Raw genomic sequence first — 8,394 nt, 5'->3', positions numbered from 1 at the left:
GTCATGATGGAACAGGGGTCCTGCTTGTGTAAGTACCAGAGCACAGACCAGGAAGGCAGAGACTAAACCTCTCCTTGAATCACATGACTTTGGAAGCACAAAATATTGACAAGTGCCCATTGAGCTTTAAAGGCAGCTGAAGCTCATTAGAGACAGAAACTCAAAGTGGACACCACCACCAAACCCACAAATGAGTGAAGCCTAGCTCCAACCTGAAGTCTAAAGACAAGAGAGAGGCTGAAAAAATAAGCAAATGACAAAAAGAACTTGGCCACAAAAGCTACTATGGTGACAGGAAAAATATCTATAAGTAAATCCTTAATGAAAAATGCAACTTGAACACAAATCTCACAAGAATTCCTTGAAGAGCTAAATAAAGAGATTAAAAAAATTTAAAAATTAAAGTGGTAGAGAAAAATTGGAAAAGAAATGAAAGCAATACAAAAAACCTGTGAAAAGAGAATTAGAAACTTGGTAAAAGAGGCACAAATATACTAAGGATAACAACTCTTTAAACATCAGAACTGGTCAAATGGCAAGATAGGTGAAAATCATCACTAAAGAAAATAACTCCTTAAAAGTTAGAATTGGTGAAATGGAAGCTAAAGATTCCATAGAGACATTGAGAAACAATAAAACAATGTCAAAAGAATGAAAAAAATAGAAGATGCGAAATATTTCACAGTAAAATAACTGACATGAAAGAATGAGGAGAGATAATTTCCAACTTACTGGACTACCTGAAAGCTATAATAAAAAAGAGCCTAGACATCATATTTCAAGAAATTATAAAGGAAAGCTATCAAGATATTCTAGAAGCAGGGGCAAAGTAGAAATAGAAAGCATCTACTAGCCACATCCTGAAAGAATGAAAAAATGAAAACTCCCAGGAGTCTTATAGTCAAATTCCTGCAATCTTTGGTCAAGGAAAAAATATCACAAACAGCTTGAAAGAAATAACTCCAATACTGTGGAGCCACAGTCTAGATCACACAAGATTTAGCTGCTACTAATATAAAGAAGTAGAGGGCTTGGAATATGATATTCTGAAAGGCAGGGAAGCTAGAATAACAATCAAGGATAACCTATGTAGCAAAACTGAGTAGAACACTATAGGGAAAAATAAACACTTACAGATGTAGTGGACCTTCAGTATTCTTGATGAAAATACCAGAACTAAATAGATAATTTGACACTCAAACACAAGACTCCAGGTAAGTATTAAAGGTAAACATGAATAAGAAATCATAAGGGACTTCATAAGACCAAACTGTGTATAATCCAATACGGCAAAATGATACACCTAACCATTAAGAACTTTGTAATCATTAGAGTAGTTAAATAGAGTCTACACTTAGAGAGCATGAACATGAGCTTATTATATTGGGGTTATCTCAAAAGAAAAAATGGAAGGATGAGAAAGACAGAAGTACTGGGAGAAAGGAGAAGGGAATAGAAGAATAGGGGACATTATCTCACATGAAAAAGGAGTACAATGAATAATTTCTAAAAATGGGGGGAATTGGGGGTGGTGGACAATGCTTAAAGCTCACTATCTTGGAACTGATTCAAAGATGGAAGAATACACACACGTATGTACATATATACATACATACACACATTTACATATTTACATACACATATTTATTTATTCACATACACACACTTGGGGATAGATATTCATCGTATAGAATAGGGGAATAGGAGGGCAAAAATCTAAGAAGAAGGAGAGGAGTGATAAAACAGAGGGTAAATTAATGGAGCCAGTAGTCAGAAGCAAACCAGACTTTTGTGGAGCGGTAAAAAAAAAGAGAGAACTACGAAAGAAGATGATTAGATAGAGGGAAATACACAGTTAGTTATCATAACTGTGAATGTGAATGGGATGAACTCACCCATAAAAGGGAAGTGGATAGCCAAATGGATTAGAAACTAGAATCTAAATATGTTGTTCAGACAAAACTCACTTGAAGCAGAAAGATACAGAGTTAAAATAAGGGGCTAGAGTGGAATCTATTGTCCTTCAGGTGGGGTAGAAATCTGGATCTCAGGTGAAGGAAAAGGAAAAATTGACCTAATTTACAAAGAGACAGAGAAGTCATATTTCCTAAAAGGTATCATGGACAATGAATTAATATCAAAATATATGCATCAAATTCCTGAGGGAAAAGCCAAATCAACTACAGGAGAAAAAAGACACTAAAACTATACTAGTGGGGACCTCTATTTATCCTTTTCAGACTTAGATGCATCTGACCAAAAAACTCAACAAACAAGAAGTTAAGGAGATGAATAGAATTTTAGAAAAGTATGATTGATCTCTGGAGAATATTGAATAGAAACAGAAAGGAGTTTACCTTTCTCAGCCATAGAGCTTTGTCTCTATTTATATTTATAGGAAAATGGCCACAGGAAACCACTCCACAATGATGGATTTTATCCTTGCAGGACTCACAGATCAACCAGAGTTCCAGAGTTCCTCTGTTTCTCTTGTTCCTGGGGTTCTATGTAGTTACTGTCTTGGAGAATCTGGGCATGATCTTACTGATTTCCATCGGTTCACAACTTCACTCTCCCATGTACTATTTCCTTAGTTGTTTATCCTTCATTGATCTCTGCTACTTCTCTGTCATTGCCCCTAAAATGTTAGTGAACTTTGTGGCTGAGAAGAATGTCATCTCCTTTCTGGAGTGCATGACCCAACTCTATTTTTTCCTAATTTTTGTCATTGCTGAAGGTTACCTTCTGACAGTAATGGCTTATGATCGTTTTGTTGCCATTTGCAGTCTTTGGCTTTACAATGTCCTCATGTTTCAAAGAATGTCTTCTGGAATGATGCTGGTGGTGTATTCCTTGGGATTTATGATGCCATGGTACATACTAGCCACATGGCAATGGTCTCCATTTGTGGATTTCACGTTGTCAGACATTACTTCTGTGATATTCTTCCCCTGTTAAGCCTCTCCTGCTCAAGCACCCATGTTAATGAAGTTCTTTTTTTCATTATTGGGGGAGTAAACACCTTAGCCCCCACTCTGGTTGTCCTTGTTTCTTACATTTTTATCTTGTCCAGCATCTTGTGCATCAGCTCTAATGAGGGTAGGTCTAAAGCCTTTGGTACCTGAAGCTCCTACCTCATACATGTAGGAATCTTCTTTGGTCTATCACTTTCATGTACTTTAAGCCCCTGTCTAGCGACTCTATGGAGCAAGAGAAGGTATCCTCAGTATTGTACACTACAGTGATCCCCATGCTAAACCCTCTTATTTATAGCCTGAGTAATAAGAATGTGAAGAATGACATTAGAAAGGTCATTGGGAATTGAATCTTCTCCTGATTTTCAGAATTTCCCAGTAGTAAAGAACAAAAGGAGTCCAAAGGGAAGTTATTCCAAATTTTTTTTCTTGGAATCACCTCTTTCTTAGGAAGCCAATCTCTTTATTCTGATGGAAGCTAGGGTTCTCAGCATAATTCATGTGTGTCTTTTCTTCACTAGTATCTTGAGGTCGGAAATCATATAGGCCCCTTTAAAGCTTTCTTAGCATGTATTACAAAGCTATGCTCTCAGTGTATAGTCAATATACGCTTGTTGAAGGAATCATTGAATAAGCTAAATAAGTGAAATTTCCCTCAAAATATTTCCTGTTCAGTAGTTATTGATAGATTTTCTCTATTTCCCAGAGTGTAAGAAAGGGGGGAGGAGTTTTGTTTCCACAGAGTTGAAAATATTCCTCTTCTTCCTCTTCCTACCCCCAGATTTAGCAGAAACCAAGTCTCTGGTGGGTCAGGTGAAAGGTTAGATGCATGCTTAAATGAGCCATTTGAGAAGGGCGTGACATAGACAGGGAGAGGTTTGCATCTGTACAATGAAGAGTCTGGCAGGTGATTTGAGGTGAGGTTCAATAAAAGGACTGACATCCATCTGAGTCCTTTGTACTTTCTCCTGTACTCTGTTCGGGGGATGTACCCATTTATTCAGGAGGAATAAATGTAATCTATAATTAAAACATTCCTGGATTCCCAATGAGTATTGTTTATTCCTAGACAATGTAAGTGTGTTTCTAACAAGGGTTTCAGATTAATGTTCAACTCACTCTTGTTCTTTTCAAAACTCCTTAATAATTCTTGGTTTTGGGTTCTAACATATGATCCCCACATGAGCCGGGGAGAAATTTTGAAGAAGGTTCAAAGAAGATCATGGACTGCCCAAGAAGACAAGTTGACCAAAGTCTAGAAGTGGTTCTCCTGATCTCTCTCTCTCTCTTTTGATCACTTATCTTTTATATATGTTCATGTGTATGTGTATATGTAAATATGTATTCTGTTTTAATATGCATATACATATATATGTACATGTGTATGTATGTATGTGTGTGTGTGTTCTGGGTGTGCTGGAGCCAATTCAAACACCCAACTCAAAGTGGCAATGAATTGATGGTTAAATTTCAGTATGCGAATTTACACCTCAGAAATTAGCAAATGGTCCAAATCAGTGCTTGGTTTATTGTTTTGTTGATAGCATAGACTTCAGAAAATGTCAGAGAGAAAGATGACAGAGTGTGTCAGAAAATTCCAAGCTCTCAATATTTTCCCCTACAAAAGAATTAAAATAGCACCTTAGGGCAAACAAAGTGTGGGTGGAGACAAAGAAGAATAGGGGCACAACCAGGATCTTCCTAGTACAATTTGAGAAAATCAGAAGAAAAATCCCAGGAAGAGGTTTGGTCCCTGTGAAGAGTAAACACCTCCAGGCTAGATTCTGTTTTAACAAGGAGCAACAAGCTGCTTAAATAATGATTAGCAAGTTCTGGCATTAGTTGGTTTGACAGGCTGCCTGGGCCACAGCCACAGGAACTATTCACCACAGGATAGGAAGGCGGGGGTTGGGTGTTTGAGCCCAGTAAGATTGAGGGAACCTCTGCTGATGAGGAATGCCAGACCCAGCTGTGCTGCAAAGAACTGTAGGGACTAGAAGGAACCAGCATACACCAGGTGAGTGCAGAAGCAGGGGCCAGAAAGCTTCTGGCTGTGGGCACTTAGAGGAGGTTAGAGGTTTGGCTTTGGTTAGGGCTAGAGGAGAGAACAGAAGATGTGGGTCAAGAGGCACCATTTCCCATACACCAGGGCTGGAAGTGATTACAAAAATCAAGCTATCACTACAAAATATACACAGGCAAAGGTGAAAGAATCTAAACATAGAAAACTAGGGAATAGAGACGACTGGAGTTCATTTTCAGAGGATGATATTGTAGTACCAACAGCGAGCAGGACATGCCACAGAGTATAAGTTTTAAATGGAGAATTTTATTAGCTGGCGTCCGTTCAGGGGCAATTAACAGCCCAAATCAAAATGGCCCCGAGTTGGGGTGAAGAAGTTGTATTTATACAGAAAAATCTGGGTGCAGTGGTTAATTATCTCTTGAAACTTACATATGTTATTTTTAGCAGACTCGGTAAGCCTGTGTTATTTCACTATTTATGACCATGATACAAGAAGAGGAACTTCCTCAATAGAATAGATTGTAAATACAACAAATCAGAGAGCTGACAAAGTGTCAACTGAAATTACAGCCCAAGATCTCTGTGTCCAATCTGCCATTTACATCCCACAACATGGTATATGCTCATAAGATAAAGATAAGGAACAGTCACATAATTCAAGAGAATGTCTGGGGCTGAGGCTTTCATCCTTAATGGCCATAGACAGACCAAGGGATGCTCCAGCTGGGTTTGTTGACACAAGATAGAGATATCTCTGAGCCCGCTTAGGAAACAAAGAGACTGTTAGCATCAGGCTTTTCCTCTGGTTAATTAGTCTACATTCCTTAGAACAGTCACCGGGCCCAGGGACATTTGCTGAACACCAAATGGCAGGAACTAAGTCCATTTTTCTTATGCAAACTGGGGATTTTAGTTAGGGGCTGGGGGAAGGGTTTTTCTAGCAATAGCTGGCTGCTCAGGCATCACAATATTGAAGTAAAGAAATCCATGTATATATATATATGTATACATACATATATACATTTATACAATATAATACTACCCCATAGTTGTATATACTTCTATATGCATACATAAATGTATTTTCCTTCAAACTTGGGATTTCTTTGGTTGGGTTTTGTGTGTGTGTGTGTGTGTGTGTGTGTGTGTGTGTGTGTACATGCACATACACACGAGTAAGTGGAGTGAAAATTCTCTCCTGCATTTCACATAAAGAATTTATCCAAAATTCGTAGTTTTGTGAGCTGCCTGAAATAATGGCCGTTTAAGCAGTGGCCAACATACGTGTTTCTGATTTCCAAACTTTATGTTATATATAAATGTGCTCTCTCCAAACCCTCATTCCTTCCCTGCCCCTAATCTTCCAAGTTTTATCCAGTAAAGTGAATTATTAAATATCTGTGGTGTGAAATAATATCAACCTATTTGCAAACACTAAATAAGTAAGAAGCATAGATCTTGGTGCAGAGACAGGTATGGGCCACTTTTGGTAAGCAGAAATGGCAGCCCGTAATGAACTACATAAAAATGCATGTCTGCACCCATAAACCAGCCATGGGGAACCTGCTACCTCAAGGCCACAGGTGGCCCTCTAGGTGCTCAAGTATGGCCCTTTGACTGAATCTAAACTGAACTGTGAAGTCTGGATTCAGTCAAAGGGCCATATTTGAAGACTTGGAGGGATACCTGTGGCCTTGAACCTATACATTCCCCACCTCTGTAAAACAAATGTATATTATGCACACACACACATATATATATATATATATATATATATATATATATATATATATATATACATAAATACATCTACAATATAGGGGGAAATGAATATCTTTCTACTCATTCACATGAAACCCATAATATCTGCAGGAATAAACAGCAGTAATGATTTGCACCCAATCAATTGATCAGTCAATAAGCATTAATCAGTACCAACTCTGGACCAGGCACAATGCTAAACAATGAAGGTACAAAGGAAAAAGGAAGATGTTCCTTGATCATAAACAGCTTCCATTTTATTGGGGAGAGAATATTTACATGTATAGGTATGTACAAGATAGTGGGTTATGGATTGGACTTGTGATTTTATTAGTGTATGGAACTCCTAGGTAAAGAAACTCCCTCTACCATGGTAGCTTGGCACCTTCTCTGTAACTTATAATTTTAGGGAGTTACTTGGGGGCACTTAAAGGTTAAGAGATAGCCAGGGTCACAGAATGTATCACTCAGAGTTTGGACTTGAGTTCTGGTCTTGCTGGCTTCAAGGCTGCCTCTCCATCAACCATGCCATGCTGGATACAATGTAATTATTTGAGGAAAGGTATTAGCACCTGGGAAAATTAGGGAAAAACCTCTTTTAAATGGCAGTGATTGGCCTGAGCCTTGAAAGAAACTAGGAATTCTGAGTTGAAAAGTAAGGAGGGGAGGTGTTCTAGACATGGTGCCCAGCCTGGGCAAAGGCTGGAGATGAGAAATGGAGTTCTCTGTGTTAGAAATAGTAAGAAAGTCAGTTTGGCTAGACTGTCTTAGGTATGAAGAAAGTCTGGTCTGATGACAGATCAACAGACATAAATTGGCTCAGAAATAGTACTAGTACTGTATGAAATACTTGAGAAACAGAAAGCAGATACGGTTTCTGCCCTCACAGTGTTTACAATATTGGCATTAAATCCCTTCATAATGTAGTCTTCTCTCCTTTACTATCCACTTCCCACCCCAAACCCCTAAATACAGTCTTTGATCATATGATTCTAGCCTCCTGGCTCTTCCAAAAGCAACAAGTATTCCATCTCTCACCTCTAGGCATTTTCTCTGGCCATTCCCTACAGGGATATGATGATGAAATCAGTGTGGCTCTTTTGGGGGACCAGGAAGAACTCTTTCCCAAGCCCTCCCTGCTCTTTTGGAAGCTGAGAAAAGGATGCAGCAAAGCTTTGGTAGGACCAATGTTCATTCTCTTCAAGTATAGCTAGCCAAGGCCTTTTTTTAACAGAAGGTGGGTCCATTACTCTGATGATTACACAATGGAGGTGCTCTCATGTTAGGCTTTTGTGCTCTTCATTCTCTTGTTCTTCTCCCTCTCCAAGGAAAAGAGGATTGTGCCCTGCTCCATCTCTCACCTGATTATCTCTACTACTGGGGATTAGGACTCAGCAATGGTTGTTCTCTTGCCTTTCTTTGCTTCTATGACCCACAGTAGTTAAGGCCCTGAACAATTTGAGGCTGAGCCCTTCTTACCATACTGTCCTCTGAAGTTAAGGATTACCTGTCCCACTTCAGATTTAACTGGGAATGGTTTCTGTGTCTGCAGATCATGACATCAGTTGCATCAGAATCATGCATTGAGCCCTGGCTCAGTCTCCACAGTGTAATTTTACCCACATTCACAGG

General features: G+C 38.8%; 1 pseudogene; it reads left to right on the top strand.

Annotated features, from left to right (window-relative positions):
• Positions 1–2,402: 2,402 nt before the first annotated feature.
• LOC118836823 lies at positions 2,403–3,325 on the top strand (annotated as a pseudogene).
• Positions 3,326–8,394: the final 5,069 nt, after the last annotated feature.

The sequence above is a fragment of the Trichosurus vulpecula genome, chromosome 2 (genome assembly GCF_011100635.1).
Source record: "Trichosurus vulpecula isolate mTriVul1 chromosome 2, mTriVul1.pri, whole genome shotgun sequence".
Classification (NCBI taxonomy): Eukaryota; Metazoa; Chordata; class Mammalia; order Diprotodontia; family Phalangeridae; genus Trichosurus; species Trichosurus vulpecula.
The sequence above is the reverse complement of the archived record's forward strand: the minus strand, read 5'-3'. Positions and strand labels throughout refer to the sequence as shown.